Below are 18,653 nucleotides of genomic sequence, written 5' to 3' on the forward strand. Positions count from 1 at the left end.
TTGCAAGACTACTTGGCCCATTTCCCAATAGAAGTAGTAGCGCCTGATGGTAGTAGCGACTGATGCTCGCCTGTTTGAAGAGAAGTCAGGCATGGGAATCTGCTCACCATCCTTCGACTTGTGTGTGTGTTTTTTTACTTCACCTGCCAGATTGTACATCGGGTTTTCAGGCCGAACTCCTGGCAATAGTTCTTGCTGTATGCTACATTATGCTACAAGAGTAGTTATTGCACACGTAACTGTATTTTCTTTCTGCATGCAGCGCACTTAACGCGTCTACCAATTCAGTAGCTTTGAAAAATTTGATGCATTAGTTTCGCCCTATTTAGGTTCAGTTCACTTAATATGGGTACCAGGCCACTGAGCCATTCATCTTATTGTAATAGCTGATTGCCTAGCACGAACCTCTTTAAATGGCCCAGTGATATCTGTGCTGCCGGCAACTGCGCATATCACTGCGTCTAGATTTAGACAGTTTTCTTTGACCGAAGACAGAAAAAGCCTCTCACTGGAAAAAATCTGCGGACTTCATGCATTTCAATTATTCTTGGAACTGACAATGGTGTCCTAACCGGCAATTTGAAGCATCATTTAGAAGGTTGCGTAGGCGTATTCCACCACTTAATTTTTACTCGCATAGATGTGTTCTGGCGGTACCCCCTTTATGCTACGTCTGCAACGAATCAGAATCCGTAGATCACTGAAAGGTATCCGTAATGCGCAAGAAAACAAGCACACAAGAAAAAACGAAGACGATGACAAGCGCTTGTCTTCGTCTTCGTTTCTCCTTGTGTCCTTGCTTTGTTGCGCTATACAGATACCTTTCAATGATGACCGAATAACAAGCCCATATCACCACCCTCGCCGTAGATGACGTTTGGCTATCGTTCTGGCTGTTTCCAACTCAACAAAAACGATGTTTAGAAGTTCTACTTCGTTATCTATAACTGCCTTTATGCAGTACTGTTCTACTCTCACTTGGTGCATCGGTATCAGGATACAGCAAGAGGAACGTTTGCCGAGTCATATATGATTACGTCTGCGTCACAAAAAGATTAGCTTACTAATAGCTCCAATTTTCCATGACTGGTTTATTTCTTGTTCAATGAAATGTAAAAATGATGAAATTTACATAGCAAACAGACACACTGACAATAATATTAATGATAATCTCTTTGGAAATTTAACTTACTTTCATTTTACGTCGCCATTTACTTTACTTTAGGCATTCTTAATAAGTTCTTGTTACTCTAACAGCTTGTGCATGGCTGACTACTTTATTGCGTACTATTTTATTTCATTTATTATCGGTTTTTCACGTTATCGATTGCTTTCTTTCCCTTACTTGTTTTTTATCATATTGCCACCTGGTACGAGGCCAATCCCTCACAGTGAGCTTGTGCCATTAAATAAGGAATCATCATCATCAACATTCGCCAACGATTCATGAATTCACTCCGCGTTCCTGGCTCACAAAGCGTAGGCCGCGCAAAGTGCATTTCTCGCCGCAAGCTTGTCGTTCCGTGCGCCATTGCGGTGCCACTCACCGTCGCAGTCATCGCCGCCTTCGGGACTTCGTGACGACCTTACTACAAGACGTGCATTCGGACCATACCGCGTCACCTCTCTTGCGCTACTTCCTTGGCCACTAGTCTGGTAGGGTTAACCTAGAAGCTGCTCGAGAAAATTGTCTCACGAAGTGCCGTGATCTTCAGCACGGTCGCGTCCTTAAAGTACACATTCCTGTCGATCATCCGCGTCTATTGCAAAGGACACAGACTCTTGCAGTTAAACTTCCTCCCAGTGTGTGAATTCAATTAAAAGTAGCCTTTTCCCACTTCTACGGCCATCGCAACGGACGCTCTCGAGAGGAGTACGAACATGAGGTCGAGCAAATCAGACGCTGTGCGACCACTTTAAAAAGACGTATGCAAAAGATGGCTCAGTACCATTTGCCAGGTAACAACGCAATTTTCAGTCAGGGAGTTTGGGACATATACACTGACTTTGTTAGAGTATGGGTTCTCCCTAATAAATGAAGCTGTGAGCATCAGAGTCCAAGGCGTTCACGAAGTACGGCTCCTGTATTATACGTTCCCCGCAAAATGTGATGCTGGTACAAAAGCCTTCTCTGGCAGAGCGTCATGAACAGGATCACAAAATTCGAGATCTCAAGCAGCGCCCACTCTACTCGTGTGTTCGAAGCCTGTGCGAAAAGCATACTCGACCTCAGTGACCTCTGGGACAGGTTTCAGGTCGAAATTCTGGCTACTGCTGAAAAAGAAGCTCAAGCGAACCTCGCTTTTTCTTTCAAAAGAACATCGCGAGCGAAGAGTGGATGACCATTCCTCCATTGATGCTGAGGACGTCTCTACAATGGACAGGTTCTTCGCTAACCTCACGGTGTTGACTCATCGTGGGTCCAGCGGAACGTTCGGCCCTGTGTTAGGCTACGGAAGCCTTCGCAGAAAACCCGCTGAAAGGCTGCACGCATATAACGTTGCGGCAGCTAACGCCCACTCGACAGGCACGCTTGCGAAGGGAATATAATAGAAAGTAATGATAGTGGAAGACCGCTATATTGTTATGCCAAGCACCTATAGCGCAGATTCATCGATACCGGCCCAACACGTTCCCAGCTGGTTAACACGTGGCCCATTTGGGTCAGCTGTTGGCGGATTGCCTCCGGTGGATGGCGGTCTACGCCATCCCTTGGAAGTCAAGACACGTACCAATATCGCTGATTTTAGAGCTTGTTTCGCGGATACCTATATGACCAAAATTCAAGATGCATATGATATCAACATAGTTCTCATTAGGGCATTAGGTCTATTGAGTGTTCTCAGAGCAACGGACTCTACAGAACAGTACAACGTTAACAGCACCTCGAGTCTCTGAGCCATGGCCGGGATGTCTCACCCGCCCAGACCTGACATACGTCAGGGGAGCTAGGCAAGCCACGTGGGAGAACCTGCTGGAGAACCTGGGTAGCGACCATTTCATTATAAGAACGCAAGTGTCAGCAGAGAACGTCAAGCGCAAGATAGGAACAGCCAAAATAACGGACTGGAACGCTTTTCGCAAAGAATGCAAGCACATGGAGGGTGGGATAACTTCCATAGAGGAATGGTGCAAACAACTTAAGGAAATACAACAACATTACACCCAGGAGGTCGAAAGGTCAGAGCAAACACCGGAGGTGGACTCGCGACTCCTCAGGTTATGGGAGGCAAGGCGTGGACTAACCAAACGGTGGAAAAAACAACGGCTAAATAAGAAGCTAAAGAAGAAGATAGCAGAGGTTACCAAGGAGGCAGAGGAATACGCAGCCCAACTCACACGGCAAAGTTGGCAAAAGTTTAGCGACTCGCTGAATAGAACCCTCAGCACCGCAAAGACCTGGCGTATCCTCAAGGCTCTAATGGACCCAACCAAGACCAAGTCAGAAAGTAACAAGGCCATCCAAAGACTAGTACACCAATTTGAAGGGACAGAAGAAGAGCTACTAGAAAAAGTCCGTGTAAAGTACTACGGACAAGATAAAGCCGAAGCGTACAAGGAGAGATACCGAGGCGAAGAAAACCCCGACCTAGACAGACCCGTCACCAAGGAGGAAGTTTTCGCAGCAGTTAAGGCATCGACCCGGAACACAGCAGCAGGCGCGGACAAGATTAGAAACGCCCTAATCCGAAACCTAAGTGATGAGGCAGTCACACAGCTGACGAACTTTCTCAATACACATTGGGAAGCGGGGACACTGCCAGAGGAATGGAAACATGCAGAAGTAGTTATGATCCCCAAGCCAGGGAAAAAGCTACTAGTAGAAAACCTACGGCCGATATCACTCACTTCGTGCCTTGGAAAGTTGTACGAGCGAATCGTGACAAGGAGGCTACAACAATACATGGAAGATGAAGATCTGTATCCCCACAGTATGTTCGGCTTTCGCACCAAATTATCAACCCAAGACGTCCTCCTACAAATTAAAGAGGGGGTTCTAAGCAACATCCCCTACAACGGAGAAAACATAATAATGGCACTCGATGTCAAAGGGGCGTTCGACAACGTCAGCCACGCGTCCATCCTCAAGGGACTGGATGATCTCAACAGCGGAAGAAGAATCCACGGCTACGTGACAGCGTTCCTATCAAACAGAACAGCCACGGTGGGGTTAGGAGACCTGCGGACAGACAAGTTCCACACGCCTAACAAAGGAACCCCGCAGGGATCCGTGATCTCACCGATCCTTTTCAACATTGCCATGATAGGGATAGCCCGGAAGCTGGAAGAAATCGACGGCATACATCACGCCATTTATGCCGACGATATCACCGTCTGGACTAACCAAGGCTCGCTCAGCCAAAAAGAAGAACGACTACAAGCCGCAGCAACATGCGTGGAAGAATGTGTTAGGGAAAGAGGCCTCGCCTGCTCCACGGAGAAATCAGAGCTTCTGAGAGTCAGAAGAGGAAAACGCTCGGAAGAACAAATCAGCGTCACCCTACAAGGACAAAAGATACCAGAAAAAGAAGCCGTCAGGATTCTGGGAATGTGGGTGCAGAGCAATCAACGCTGCACACACACCATAAACCTACTCAAGCAAGCGACGGCACAGGTAGCACGTATGATCACCCGCGTCTCGCAAAAAAGAAGCGGCATGAAGGAGGAAGATACAGTCAAGCTGGTTAAGAGCCTCATAATCAGCCGGATTACGTACGCCCTCCCATATTACAACACAAACAAAGGCGAACGGGATCAGGCCGACGCCATCATAAGGAAAGCATTCAAAACAGCGCTTCACCTGCCGGCCAACACCTCGACAGAGAAGCTCCTGGCCCTCGGACTCCACAACACGTTCGAGGAGCTCAGAGAAGCACAATTAGGGTCGCAGCTACTCAGACTCCAGCAGACTACCACGGGCAGAAAGCTCCTAAAAAAACTGGGGCACAAAGAAATTGAAAGGCAAGAACAAAGAACGGCAAACCTACCCGATGTGTATCGCAGCACCATCAAGGTAGGGTCCCTACCAAGAAACATGGACCCAAATTTACACACAGCCAGGCGGAACGCTAGGGCAGAATATGTGGAAAAATACCTAGCAACAAAAGCGAACACGGTATACACGGACGCCGCGGTGTATCCTCGAGAACGACGGGAAACACAACAAAGAGTTGTCGCGGCAGTAATAGACTCGGACTATAGGGAAATCGCTTGCGCGTCGGCACGGGATTGTACGGTAACCGAGGGAGAAGAAATGGCTGTTGCTCTAGCAGCTGTGGAGGGCTACCGCACAAATAGATCCCTTATAATTCTAACCGACTCCAAGGAAGCATGCCGAAACTACATTAATGGCAGAATCGGTCAAAAAGCGCTCCAAATCTTCCTCCGCGCTGGCCAACAGAATAAACGCATCAGACACACCATCTTTTGGGTACCTGGGCACACTGAGATTGAGGGCAACCAAAGGGTTGATAGGATCGCTCGCGAGCATGCAAACCGAGCGGACCTAAATAGAGATCCTGAGGATTTCATGACAGTGATCCCAACGTACTCTGACATACTAAATTACCATAGAGGGACGAGAATCAGATATCCCCCGCCCCACAATACACTCACTCAACAACAGGCAGTTTACTGGCGACAGCTGCAGACAGGAACCTTCCCAAATTGACATATACTATGCAAAATGTTCCCAAGTCAATACAGGGACACATGCCCGTGGTGTGGTGCAATACCCACACTTTATCACATCACATGGGAGTGCAATACAAATAAGGAATTCCACAAAATAGAAAATCCGAGTGCGGAGCAGTGGGAGAGCGTGCTCTCCAGCGGCGACCCTAGCCTCCAACGGAAGCTGGTGGATCATGCCCGACGAGCAGCCACGCTCAGTGGTGCCCTGGAACAGGGGCGCCAACCATGCAGGCCGGAGATCTTCATCAACCAATAGAAGATCAAGACATCCGGCACGACCGCTGAATTACTCTTTCTAGAGTAATAAAGTTTACTTCCTCCTCCTCCTCCACATCTACAGCAGCTACCACAGTTGTCGACGAGATTCGTCGTCCGAAGCTGCCCTCGCATTCAACCTGCTAAGGATGCAGGCAAATGATTTCCTCAAGGCATTAGGCTGTTCGGCAACCCCATGGCGAAAGATGGGATTTGCTTCAATCGCACCGTATCTCGGGCGTATACATATAGGCTTGTGGGCCCACTCGTTTTTCTCTTAATACCTACAGCCGCGTAAAATATGCGCTGTAACACAGTCCCTGTGGTCGAAGGGGCTCCAAGAATGCACGGCGGCGCCGACATATGAAACATTCGTTAAATAAATACCAGTAATCGGAACGGTGCCTATAGTTATCTAACTTTTGTATGTCGGCACCGCTACGCAGTCTGGGTACCTAGGGCACCCTGTCGCAGGTCACAATGAACGTTAGTCTACCTCGCCATCTCGAAGCGACGATGCGTCCTTTGTTGCCCTTGTGTGCCTATCTGACTGATGATCAAGGTCATCTCATTTAACCTTTCCAATTTCTTACTCATTCTTGCAAATTTTTCTCATTCATGAGTAACTGACCAGTGATGTGGGGCAAACGGGCTGTATATATAAGCACTAAAAAGAAAAAAGAATTTCTATGTCAATCTGTAAATTGTGGAGCTACCCGGAAGAATCACCTTGAAGATTGCAACAATAGAATTTGCGCGCTACGAAGCTGAAAATCATTCAATGCTATTTTCGATTCTTTCATGTGATGGAGTGATGTGAAAGCGCAAACTGTAAAAAAGGAAAAGTTGTGTTAGTCAATTGTTTTCTTTTCTAGATGTGGATATGCTTTTTCTTTAAGCAACCAAAGCTAACAACTTTAACGCCTTCTCTCAATATCACCTTTAGTCTACTACCATTAGTGCTACAAAACTGGAAAAAAAAATTGTGTTGCTTTCCTTTCTAGATGTGGATATATGCTTTCCCTGTACGCGACTAAAGCTAACAATTTATAACGCCTTCTCTCAATCTAATCTTAGCTATTGCTATGTTGTCTCGCAGGGCATCAAGAACGAACTTTAACAGACTACTAGTAGTGCTACAAAAGAAAGCAATGAGCCATATAGCTGGTGTTATTTATGCGAGAAGGCAGTAGCAATTATTGAAATGTCGGCTACTGCTTCCGCGATAATGCGCCTAGTAAAACTGGCGTAGAAATGGTCATTTGACCAACTACAAGGCACGTAGTTGGTCATTTGACCAACTACAGGGCACGTAGTTGGTCAATTGACCATTTCTACGCCCATTTTACGGGCCACATTATCAGGGAATTCGAGCCAGAGGTAGTTACATAACGTGAACATCACGCCATGCCGCCGTCCCGTCGCAACCAGAAATGCCACGGATTAGCATGTCGCAATGTTTGCATATAGCGACTATATGTCTGTGTAGCAGGTTTGCCGGAGCAGCGAATTGCCGAGATGACCGGGCACGCCCGGTCTTCGACTAACAGAATTACGCAGGCGTACCAAACGGAAGGTCGCCTGGTGAACGTGCCCCGCGAGGGACATCGACCGAAAGCGACAACGGACTCCGACGACGAGTGCGTCGTTGCAGCCGCGAGACGGGACTCGAAGCTGACTGCAAAAGCAACCCGCAATGACCTCAGGCTCGCGTCCAGCACGCAAGTGCATACGTGAGCGTCTCCACTGTATAGGGGCCTCATTCGAAGCCGTGTGGCGGCGCGGCAGCCGAAGCCCAGAACAGAAGCAGAAGGCCGCCGTTCGCCCGAGATGATCAGATTTTGACGGTGAATGCGTGGCGCAACGTCATTTTTACGGACCAATCGAATTTCACAACGCGGTGGGACCGACAGCAGCGCGTCTGCAGGACGGGAAACACTAGGTACAGGTCGCCCACTTTTCGGCATCCTCATATTCCCGTTGCATATGATAGACAGGCAAGGGAATGCGTTGCATGGTTCTCCCTTTTTCCTAAGAAAAATGTTTTCATGCGGCATTCAGCAAGCGTAACCGCGATTCGCTACGGGGATGTCGAGCCTCGCCAGCGCGCGTTGCACGAGCAAGCGGCGCACGCACGTTTTCACGAGCACCGTTTGTGCTCGCCTTGACATTAGTGCAACTCCGATTGCGTGGAAAGGGAAAAAAAGTGAGAAAGGAACGACGAACAGGCAAAGATGGCAGGGTGGACGGCACCTTCCAACTTCTTATTTCGTGACACCCGTTTTCAGGTTTTCTACCCAGTGAACACTGGTAATAAATCACTGCGTTGAATAGAAGTTCTCCCCGACAGGACGAGAACTTCTATTCTTTGCGACACAAAGGTGAACAGGGTTCGCTCATATTCGTATCGCCAAATGATTCGATGATTAACGCTTGAGCTGATTTTGACTGCGCCATACGATGACGCTGTTGTTGACTACCGATGCGCATGCAGCCTGTTACGTTTCGCCTATGACGCGCGGTGTAGCCGGCGCGAATTCAACGGACGCCGGGGCTTCGTTCAAAGCGGCGGACATTTTGGCCCGTTCGGAGCGGCCGCGACGCATCCCCGCCGAGCGCGTCCCGGCATGTTCAGTGCCACGTGTCTTTGTGTGTGCGTGTGTGTGTGTGTGCCCACGCTTGTCAAAGCGCGGCAGCCGGGGAGAGGAGCTCCCCCAGTGTGAAACGAGGAGGTCTGACCGGCGCCGGCCCGTCTGATGCGTCACCTCCTTGTCCCAACGTGTCTCTCAGTCCGTCCGTCGCCGCTGTCACGTGGTGTCATCTCGTGACCTTCCTTCTTGCCCGCGACGCCAAGAGTATAAGAGCAGCTGCCCCCGGACGCCAGGAGAGAGGCTACGATTTCTTCTGTTGAGTAACGTGCTCTCCCGTCTCTCTACTTCGGTCGACCTGACCGCCCGCTCTTTGCGATGCTAGAATAAACAAGTTGTTCTGTTAGCAGTCGCCTCATGCTTTGCTGGGACCTTCGGATGCTTCCAGTGTGCCCCAGGCCGCCAGGCCAACGCTACCCTTGGGGCTTGCGACCCATTTGCAACAACGGGCGCCAACGGTCCGGTTGCAACAGCCGGTGGCAGCGCTGAAATTCCAACAGCCGGTGCCATCGGTGCGGTTCAAACATCTGGTTGCCAGCGGTGAGATCGCGACAACGGAGGCCAGCAGCGGAGATATGCAGTTGACTGTATGCTGAGCAGCACAACGACCATCCGGGAGCAGTGCAACGAGCCCTGTGTGATGACTGGTTGCCTGCAGCGGAACGACTGCGCTGAATTCTTGGTTGCGAGGTTTGGTGAGTGCGGGACTTTCTTCTTCTGAGTTTTGCCAGGCTTTTGTTAGTGTCAGAAACAGAGCTGGTAATTGGGGTTGTCGTTGCTGCCGGGTTAGTTGCGGCAAGACAATAGTAGGCAGTAGAGAAAGCAGCATTCAGAGCAGCCATGGATTTGAAGTCGTTGCGCAAACCGAAATTGTTGGAGCTTGCAAGAGAGTTGGGTCTGGATGTCTCAGACAAACTCAGAAAACCAGAACTGCTAAGGGCTATTCTTGAGTTAGGAGCTGAGGATGACGAGCTGTCGGAATGCCTTGAGACCATTGAGGAGAGGGAGACGGCAAAAAGACAGGAGCGCGAACTTAGAGAACGAAAAGAGAAAGATGAGCTTGAACGTAAAGAACAGAGAGAGAGAGATGAGCTTGAACGAAAAGAACGAAAAGAGAAAGAAAAAGAAGAGCGCGATCATGCTTTGGAAATGAAGCGTCTCGAGTTAGAGATGGAACGCGCTCGTAATGGAAGTCAGGCACACGGTGCAGGAGAACGAGTATTGTTTAAAATGACTGACCTGATGCGGCCGTTTAAGCTTGGAGAGGACATTGGTTTGTTCCTGGTTAACTTTGAGCGAACGTGCGAGAAGCAGGGGTTCTCTCGGGAAACGTGGCCACAGCGCTTGCTCACTTTGTTACCCGGCGAGGCGGCCGACGTAGTCGCTCGCTTGGAGAGAGAGGAGGCAGAGGATTTCGACAAAGTGAAATCGAGTCTGCTAAAAAAGTACAGGCTGTCAGCGGAGGCGTTCCGTCGGAAGCTTCGAGAAAATGAGAAGGGCAAAAGTGAGTCATATACAGAGTTTGCCTACAGGCTAATGTCAAACATGCAGGAGTGGCTCAAAGAAGAGAAAGCGTTTGGTGACCACGAGAAAGTTCTGCAGTGTTTCGGGCTAGAACAGTTTTATAGTCGGTTACCTGAGAACGTGCGCTACTGGGTCTTCGATATGCCAGACGTTAGTAAGGTGGCTAGAGCCGCTGAGCTAGCCGAAGAGTTTGTGACGCGTCGGGCTCGCGGAGCTAAGGACGGTCAAAAGGGTGAATTTGGCTCCAAGTTTGAGAGGCCGAAGTTCACGCCCATGAGAGCAAAGGGGGACACACGTAGTGCGGATGCGAGTGAAAGCAGTCCGACCGAACGTAAGGAGACGGCGGCAACCGAAGCCGAACGCAGAAAGCGGTTCGAGACGAGGCAAGCGCGCGTTTGTTATACGTGTCAGAAGCCGGGTCATTTTTCGGCGCAGTGTCCAGAAACAAAAACAAAAGTCGTGTTTTTGTCGTTATGCAGCACTGACGAGAACATGAAGCTTCTCGAGCCTTACATGCGAGACCTCCTCGTGAACGGGAAAGAGTGCCGAGTGCTTCGCGATTCCGCAGCTACGATGGATGTAGTTCACCCCTCTTACGTAGAACCCGATATGTTCACGGGCGAGTGCGCATGGATCAAGCAAGCCGTGGAAGCTCACAGCGTGTGTCTGCCCGTAGCAAAAGTGCTTATTGAAGGACCTTTCGGAGCACTTGAGACGGAGGCGGCAGTGTCATCTATGCTGCCCCCCCCAGTACCCGTACCTATTTTCGAACAGGTCCGATCACCTCCTGCGCGAGAAGGGGCTTTTGTTTGGTGAGGCTAGCGTTCAGGCCTTAACCAGATCGAAGGTTCGGGAGCTCGCTGCAAAGGCGGTAGTTGCGGGGCCGACGTTGTCGAACGATGAGAAAGGGTCAGAGGCGCAGCAAGCTGATATTCAGAGCACGCCCGAACTGAATAAAATTGAGCCTGTAGCGTTAAAGGCACCAGATACTGGAGAGGAAATGCCCGACAAGGGAAAGTTAGAAGAGCTATCTGAAGATTTGCTCATCGCGCCTACGTCAGACGGACTTAATAGGTTGCTAAAAGTCAGCCGGTCGGCTTTGATAGCCGAGCAAAAGAAGGATGGCAGCCTAGAAAACATACGCTGCATTGTCAAGGAAGGTATCGCCAAGAAAAATGCTCGCTTTGTGGAAAGAGGTGGGGTCCTGTACCGGAAGTATATAGACCGCAGGGGAGTGGAGTTCGATCAGCTGATCGTGCCTCAGTGCTACCGTCAGGATCTGTTGCGCTTGTCGCATGGGGGTTCGTGGTCCAGACACCTAGGAGTTAAGAAAACTAAGGACCGTCTCTTGCAAGAGTACTATTGGCCAGGGTGTTTTCGGGACGCAGACCACTTTGTGAAGACATGTGACACCTGTCAGCGGGTGGGCAAACCAGGGGACAAATCGAGGGCGCCGTTGAAGTTGGTACCTATCATTACGGAGCCTTTCAGACGGCTCGTTATTGATACAGTGGGACCTCTGCCGGTAACAGCCACGGGGTACAGACACATTTTGACTGTGATCTGCCCGGCGACAAAGTTCCCTGAAGCAGTGCCGCTTAAAGAACTCAGCTCAGTTGAGATAGTCAATGCACTACTGTCCATATTTGCGCGAGTTGGTTTTCCTGCGGAAATCCAATCAGATCAGGGCACAGTGTTTACTAGCGCTTTGGCGACAGCCTTTCTCGAAAGGTGCGGGGTAAAGCTGTTACATAGCTCAGTGTACCACCCACAGTCGAATTCCGTTGAGAAGCTCCACTCCGTCGTGAAGCGCGTGTGGAGAGCATTGTGGTTTGAACAGCAAACTGACTGGGAGCTGTTTCTGCCTGGGGTGATGTTTGCATTGAGGACCGCGCCGCATGCGGCTACGGGGTTTTCGCCAGCTGAGCTAGTGTACGGTCGCTCGCTGCGATATGCGCTTCGCATGCTTCGAAACGGATCACTGCCCTCTCCAATGGCTGCAGACCATCTTTTTCACAAATGGCCGCCTCCTGCGCTGGAGCCTTGCTGTGCAACAACAATCTTTTGAGGTGCGTTACAAAAAGGGGAGTCTCAACGGTAACGCCGATGGCTTAAGTCGAAGCCCCTAACGTGGGAATCAGCCTCAAAAATTGTTTGTTATTGATGTTTTTCTTCCTGAGGCAGGATTTTTAACATATTGCTTTTGTGTAGTGTTTCAAAGTGATGATGTGCTTTCTAGTGCAATTTTCCGATTTGTGGACGCGTTCTGAGTGCTGCTATAGACTACTGTAAGGAACTAGGCAGTAGTATAAAAGGGGAAAGAGCCTGGCATGGCTTAGTGACGGTTGTGCCGTGCTTGCTGACTGAGCGGCTGAGTTTCGGCGCAGTTCTAACGCTTGCTGGGAAAGAGAACAAAAATGGCAACTCTCCTGAAGTCACTTTGCAGTGTCCTGTGTGAACCTGAACGTGAGAACGAGGCCTTCTCGGTGCGCTGCGCTCAAGAAACGCCGAGGGACGACCGACTTCGGTTATGAGCATCATCGAGCGACATCCCTCCGGACAGCGGATGCAGTCCCCTGACCATCGGGATCTCCTTCCCCCGGCGGGGCGGTCTGTTACGTTTCGCCTATGACGCGCGGTGTAGCCGGCGCGAATTCAACGGACGCCGGGGCTTCGTTCAAAGCGGCGGACATTTTGGCCCGTTCGGAGCGGCCGCGACGCATCCCCGCCGAGCGCGTCCCGGCATGTTCAGTGCCACGTGTCTTTGTGTGTGCGTGTGTGTGTGTGTGCCCACGCTTGTCAAAGCGCGGCAGCCGGGGAGAGGAGCTCCCCCAGTGTGAAGCGAGGAGGTCTGACCGGCGCCGGCCCGTCTGATGCGTCACCTCCTTGTCCCAACGTGTCTCTCAGTCCGTCCGTCGCCGCTGTCACGTGGTGTCATCTCGTGACCTTCCTTCTTGCCCGCGACGCCAAGAGTATAAGAGCAGCTGCCCCCGGACGCCAGGAGAGAGGCTCCGATTTCTTCTGTTGAGTAACGTGCTCTCCCGTCTCTCTACTTCGGTCGACCTGACCGCCCGCTCTTTGCGATGCTAGAATAAAAAAGTTGTTCTGTTAGCAGTCGCCTCATGCTTTGCTGGGACCTTCGGATGCTTCCAGTGTGCCCCAGGCCGCCAGGCCAACGCTACCCTTGGGGCTTGCGACCCATTTGCAACAACGGGCGCCAACGGTCCGGTTGCAACAGCCGGTGGCAGCGCTGAGATTCCAACAGCCGGTGCCATCGGTGCGGTTCAAATAAGCCACACGTTGTGTTGTAGAGCAAGGAAACCACTGGCTGTGGTCTTGTCCGCAGTGTTGCTACGCTGGCGCAATTTATCACACCGACCGATGTGTCCGACCTAATACTTGCTGGGCGACACGCAGGCCCGCAGCCCACTGTCGTCGCGGTAATGTATTGCCATCACGGGTAGCTGTGTACTTTAAAATTATATTGTCTCGTGTTCTGCCTGCTTTACCCACGTTCGATGCCTCCAACCTCCAGCGTGTTGCCAGCAGCGGCCGATGTGGATTGAGCGTGTAGCGAGCCGTCTCCAAAGAAGGCTTGGGCACACTCGTACGCCTGGACGGCCGGTTCCCTGCTGCAGCTTGCACAGACCTGATAGACACCGTCCCATAGTGCCGTACGGGCTCAACGGTCCATTTCGCGTCGGCATTTTTTTTTCTACCAGCACAACTACGTCCCCATCCGCACGGCTGCATCCGTTACTCGCCTCCTGGAAGAGAGGTGCGTGATGGCGCTGGATTGGCCTCCGCAAGGGGCGGACATTCATGGACATTATCGAAAATGCACGGGCGTAGATAAAGAAAGGCCCTTTCACATCGGCCGCTGCACGGTGTTTTTCTGACCGCCCGTGGACGGCGGTACACGCCGAATGGCAGAGATTGGCGGCGTGATCTACCTTTGCCACCAGCCTGTACGAGATTCTGGCACGCAGAATGGCTGCCGTCGTGGCCGCGACAGGGGAGCCGACAAAATACCAATTCTTCGTACTTTATACGAACGTGTCCGCCACTGATTTTTGTTTCTTTTTTGCTAGAAGCTTATGTTATGGAATAATGTTTTGTATTCCTTCGTGCAGACGTTCGTTTTATTCAGATGAACGTAACGGTACCCTACTTGCAAAGCATATGTGCCACATCGGAAGGGCGCGCGAGCAGACGATGCTGCGAAATCGGCGGCACACAAGCACGGTTCAGCCACAGAACACCTATACAGTTCAGCGTGCCTAAGCGCGCCCAAAATGCCTGAAAAGTTCGACGCATGCAGCGCCCCGCCGGCGTTGCGGGGAACCATGGTCCCGCTCACTGGCAACCGGAAGCAGTAAGCCTACGCTCAACACGCTCTCACCCTCGCGGTATCCCACAATGCAACACTTTGCTTCCACGGGTGGTGCTGCATGTACCAGCGGCCACGCATTCGCAATGTCACGTTTCAGTCCGTGAGCACAGTACGTCTGCTCCCATGTCAGTACAAGAAGTTCGACTTACCTGCGCGACGACGACCGAGGTTCGCTTCATTTTTCAACCTTTGCCTGGAAGGACAGAGTCCTAGGACTCCCCATTCGCGTAATTTCACCATATGTCACATCTGAAAGATGGGAAAAATACCGCGCGTTCACCATGAAAGCACACATAATATCGAAACCAAAGTTGTGGTTACGGAGAAGCGACGAAAAAATTCTTCCTGCTAGTAACAGCGCAAAATATAGACAAGGGACGAGACAAGAAGACACCACAAGCGCACAGCGCTTGTGGTGTCTTCTTGTCTCGTCCCTTGTCTATATTTTGCGCTGTTACTAGCAGGATGGAAAACCAGCAAGCCCAAGCTGCTATTCTAGGGAAAAAATTCTGTCCTTCGGGGCAAAGGTTGCAAAATGAAACGAACCTCGGTCGTCGTCGTGTAGGTTAGTCGAACTTCATGTGATTCTAAAGGCAAACGGTGACTGCTACGTAATTGATTCTTTTTTTTTCGACTTCTGCGGTGTTAGGTGGAAATGTCAAAACAAAAATCTGGTCACCGGAATGCTCTGCAAGATAACCAGTTTGTGCAGCAAGCATTCAAATACCTTTGGCAAATACAAGTTTGTCTACTCGCGGAAAAAAATCAAGAGTAACCGCTAACATATAGCGAAGCGAAATTTCCGTCTGTGCGCCAGCTATAGCATCAATTGGCTCATGAGTAACTGTCAACAGGTAGCTTCAGTTTCTTACAACACCGCAGAAAGATGCACCGTGCCAAGCCAAAAAACTATTCACTTGAAAACAACCGTGGAAGATCTTTTCTTTCGTCCTATAGCTGTTTTGATAAGGATAGCGCTTGTTTCTTCATAATGATTGCAGAAAAAGTGTGCTTACCTCTCGTTCACTGGGAAACGGAAAAATTTTCGCCCATGCTGTTCCTTCGAACATGTCCTGGGGGCTGCGCCTCTGCCGGTCCCCCTTTCACCCAAGAGAAAATGATGAAGCTAATTAGGGCCCAGGATCAGACCTCTCAAATCCTGGCAGTCCAGAGGGCTCGCGAGAGGGCCGTCAGGTTTCACCTGATGGTCCCCGAGTGGGCCTAGCCAGGTGACGTTGAGTTTGCTTAAGCCTATATATATATATATATATATATATATATATATATATATATATATATATATATATATATATATATATATATATATATATATATATATATATATATATTTATTTATATATATATATATATATATATATATATATATATATATATATATATATATATATATATATATATATTTATTTATATATATATATATATATATATATATATATATATATATATATATATATATATATATATATATATATATAGTGGGCCAAATAAAGTAGTTTCACTCACTCACTCACCCATGCTATTCCTCCCCGAATCGCCACACCACACAGCCACACAACTGCAGAGCGCGCGAAAAAAAAAACTGGCTGTGGCTTAGCTAAGGTTAAGCCCAGGACGCGAAGCATACTAGCCTTTATTTTAACGCGACAGCGTTAAGGAGCTCGTGTCGCAGAAAAGCCGGTGTCGTCGGCATCGGCTCAGGCGTGCGGCGCTTGCTCAGGCGCACATTTCGTTGTCGCGCCGAACGCTGCGTTGCTCGACGCTCACCGCGTCCGATGCGGGGCGCGCAGCGTCTGCGCCGTAGCAAAGCCACCTAGAAACAGTCTCTGTAGCACGCCGCAACCTTCGCTTCTCATTCCAACGAGCAGCTCTGTCTCCAGGAGGCATCTCACCTCGTGAGTGTCTAGCAGAGGCAAGCGCAGCTGCTTATATACCGCCGCGACGCCGCGAGCGACGGCGCGAGTTGGAGCCCCGTTTCTCCTCTGTCGTGACGTCACGGTGTCACGTGGTATTGAAGGCGACACCGCCGCGCCTGAGGAGCTGGGTTGAGCTCTAGTAATATGCTTCGCATAAAAAAGTGCACGCGCATAGGAACCGGCACGAGCAGACGAACAGAATGGCAGCCGAAGCGATAAGAGCGAGAGCCCCGCCCGTTTCCGCAACAGCTGAATCGACTAAATAAACATGTAAGACGCCGAAAAGGAAAATAGCCGAAAGCACGTTTTATTTCTACGCATAATTGCATCACTTTACTGCTACGTAGGTTAAAAAGATGGAGCCACACATGCAAAAGTCATTGAATTTTCCTTTGACTGCCAGTGTCATGACGACGCTTTATTGCCACTACCGAAACTAGCCCCACTGTCCACCCACTGCGTCAGATAAGTACCACCCACCTCAGTTGACGTCAGACGACGTTACACAGGCACCACCACCACAAGCGACGTACAGTCGACCAAAAAAGTTTACGGACCACGGGGTCTCAGAATATGCTAAATGTACGAGCAGCCTTTAAAAATAGCCAGTAAAACCGTACATCACAATGTTGTTCATATATACCAGTAAATGCTGTAAATAGGAATACCAGGCTGCGGTTTGAGGCTGCTGAGATATTCAGCTTTTCGTCAGGTCTCTTGGTCCGCAAGCTTTTTTGGTCGACTGTACGTCACGCGAGCACGCTTGTGCGCGCAAGTGCAGCATACATCCTCGTTCTTCTAAACCATCCGCCAAGCTCAAGTGCGTTATTGAACTAAATTATTGTTTAAAAGTAAATTAGGTCAGAAAATGCGTAAAGTGTGACTTACGCACAACCTGCAGCATCGAATTGTAGTTCGAACCTACGAGAATACATAAATCTGTTACACGGATGCGGAAAGACAGAGCCCTTTCCCAGCTGCCGTTTGAGGCATAGTTTGAGGTCTGTCTGAGTGTCCGTGGCTGTTAGATGGCAATACCAGTAGCGATATTACTTTTTTATTATTAAGTAAAGTAACTAGTGTCTCATTTCAAGAATCGGCAGCCGCTTGTGCGCAGGCGCGAGTACGAGCAAGTGTGAGGGAGAAAATCTGGGGGCTTTTGTGCCTTGATTGTCTGAATTTGCCTAGGTACTACTGAAGAGAAGTTTCTTTCAAGGAGGTTACATTTTGTTTCTTTGCTCGTTTTGTATGCGTTTGTCCCTAAGCGTCCCGAGATTGCTGTTTGAGTTCGCCTGTGTGTGTGTAGATCGTCCAAATTTTTTCATCGTGCTCCTTGGATGTTGCCGGCGAGTTTATTGCGTTTTCTCTTTTTATATATTCTTTTAATTTTTGTTCCTGCAGCGGCAACACAGGAAATCGTGTGACAGTCGCGTGGGCACCACTGAACCTGTGATATTGACGACGAATCGGATAACCTTAATGCTTTGGAGCCAGAGCACTACGCCGTGCCCGTGTATTGGTTATCATGGTTATCAGTGCGTGTGTACATGTGTTGACCTGCTTCTGCTTGAATGTTGCTGGCGCAGTGCAATGGCTTGGGCAACTGTTGGCAAGATTGCGCGCGCTGGCTATGCCCATGCACAGTTTCTTTACGCTCCGACGCTGGATGCCGGCATGGCGAACCAGGTGACGCAGTGAGCACTGACTCCCCATTTGGTGATCCGAACACGCGTGCACTTGCATTGGAGCGTATCCGAGGTACGTGAAGCAACTTACATTGCTTCAGGATGCGCTACGCAACACTGTGCAGAGGTTGTGCGCGTGCCTTTGACAACGCTATGCCCTCGCTGCCGAAAGCCGCTTCGCTCCGTTTCCGACGACGATGGAAGCATTCATGCGGAAAGTGGACAGCGCAAAGGAAGAAGACGGCGAGACGGTGGAGCCATGTGGTGAGGCCACAACAATAACGACAAAACGGAAACTTTTTGTTGCAGTTCAAAGTGCATATCTCCGAAGCGCAAGTATATACGACTGCGTAATACTTACGTCGCAAACGTTACGCAGTGCGCGCACTTATCTGAAACAATTCGAAGACACACAGAGTGACTGAGCATATGCGATGCGGAATGAGAAGCACGCATATATTTGCGGATGTGTAACCTTGAGCACTTCAAACCATAAGCACTTCCTGCTGCCACTCGCGAG

The sequence above is a fragment of the Dermacentor albipictus genome, chromosome 2 (assembly GCF_038994185.2).
Source record: "Dermacentor albipictus isolate Rhodes 1998 colony chromosome 2, USDA_Dalb.pri_finalv2, whole genome shotgun sequence".
In the NCBI taxonomy this organism is placed as follows: Eukaryota; Metazoa; Arthropoda; class Arachnida; order Ixodida; family Ixodidae; genus Dermacentor; species Dermacentor albipictus.